This window comes from Odocoileus virginianus, chromosome 5 (assembly GCF_023699985.2).
Source record: "Odocoileus virginianus isolate 20LAN1187 ecotype Illinois chromosome 5, Ovbor_1.2, whole genome shotgun sequence".
In the NCBI taxonomy this organism is placed as follows: Eukaryota; Metazoa; Chordata; class Mammalia; order Artiodactyla; family Cervidae; genus Odocoileus; species Odocoileus virginianus.
In genome coordinates this window covers 81,389,755-81,391,285 of record NC_069678.1, presented here as the reverse complement: position 1 = coordinate 81,391,285, position 1,531 = coordinate 81,389,755, and the positions used below count along the sequence as shown (strand labels likewise).

The following is a 1,531-nucleotide window of genomic DNA, read 5'->3' as shown; positions in this document are numbered from 1 at the left end:
AAATAAATACATTAAAAAAGGAAAAAAACAGGAAAATGAGTCAAGACGTTGATGCCTCAACCCACTAAGTTGTTAGAGCCACCTCTACTTGCATAAACTAACACATTAAGCCTGGACTATCTAGTAAGGGGGCCTTAATCAACGAGTTATTCCTGATCTAGTTAAATTTTGTCTTCTTTGGCCTGACACTCTTAGAATCTATCTACCCCTACACATGATCCCAGGCTTCTGCTACACTATATACATTAGCTAAACTTTGTAACAATTCATCTGATGCTTAGCTACTCCTTTCTTGGTCATATTGTACTGTATACCAGACTCCCTAGAGCAGACTGAGATTTGACCTTACTTATGGTTCTAGCAGCAGCCAAGTAAGATTGTGGTAGTTCTTGTGGTGGATGCACATTGCCTTGCAAGGCACCTGTCCCTGGTCATGTGAATGCCAGGATTTCAAACAAAACTAGGCTTATTTCCTCAGACCCTTGCTGTTTGGAGGTGATGGATGCTTATGGCACTGACTGCAACAATGGTTCCATGGCTGTATACTTATTTCCAAACTCATCAAGTAGTACACATTAAATATGTACAGCTTTTTGTTTGTCAATCACTTTTTTTAAGATTTTTTTCATGTGGAACATTTTTAAAAGTCTTTATTGAATGTGTTACAATGTTGCTTCTGCTTTATGTTTCAGTTTTTTGGCTGCAAGGCATGTGGGATTTTAGTTCTCTGAACAAGGATTCAACCAAGGATTCAACATCCCCTGCTGTTGGAAGGCAAAGTCTTAACCGCTGCACTGTCAGGGAAGCTCCTGTCAATCACTTTTTGAACTCAATAAAGAGGCTTTTAAAAAAAGAAAACACAATTTTAATTAAAAAAAAAAAAGAATTTAATTGACTATGGCTTTGCCCACTCCTCTACCAGAGGAAAAAGGAGATGGTAGGAGGTTGACCACTGCTCAGGAAGTTCTCCTTTCGGGTCCTTCCTTCTGGGTGCTGTCACCAACTAAAGCAGGTGGGCAGCATGAAGCAGTCTGTTATTGCCACAAACACACTGCCCACTCTTGCCAGTTGTCCCCACGAGTGTTGGGTCACACTTTCTTCAGACAATATGAGTTTTTTAAATGCTGAAAATATAAGAGGACATGGAATTTATTTGAGAAGAGGGAACCCAATAGGTTTTATTTTGTCTTACTTGCCCCTCCTAGGAAGAACACTCTAATTTAGAGTAACAGCTAAAGTTTTGGGCAGAAGAGTTTAAAGAAAAAACAACTATTAATATTCACTGACCATCATGTTTAGTGATAAGTAGTCGGTGCTTTAGGTCCAAACAGAAATGAAGAAACAGTGCTATGGGAAAAGCAGCATTAGAGTCATGTGAAATTTCTAGTAATGATCATATATTTTCAGTAAACTTGGGCTAAAAGCTTTGCGCAGTGGCAGTATCATAGCCAATGAGGTTTATCAGAGGTGCAATTATTGCTAATTGGGTTAAAGTGAGGCATCTTAAGAGAGAAAAATAGACAACATATTC

General features: G+C 38.7%; 1 pseudogene; it reads left to right on the top strand.

The window, feature by feature from the left end:
* The first annotated feature begins 1,422 nt into the window (after positions 1 to 1,422).
* On the top strand, positions 1,423 to 1,487 carry LOC139035402 (U4 spliceosomal RNA; annotated as a pseudogene).
* The last annotated feature ends 44 nt before the right edge of the window (positions 1,488 to 1,531 follow it).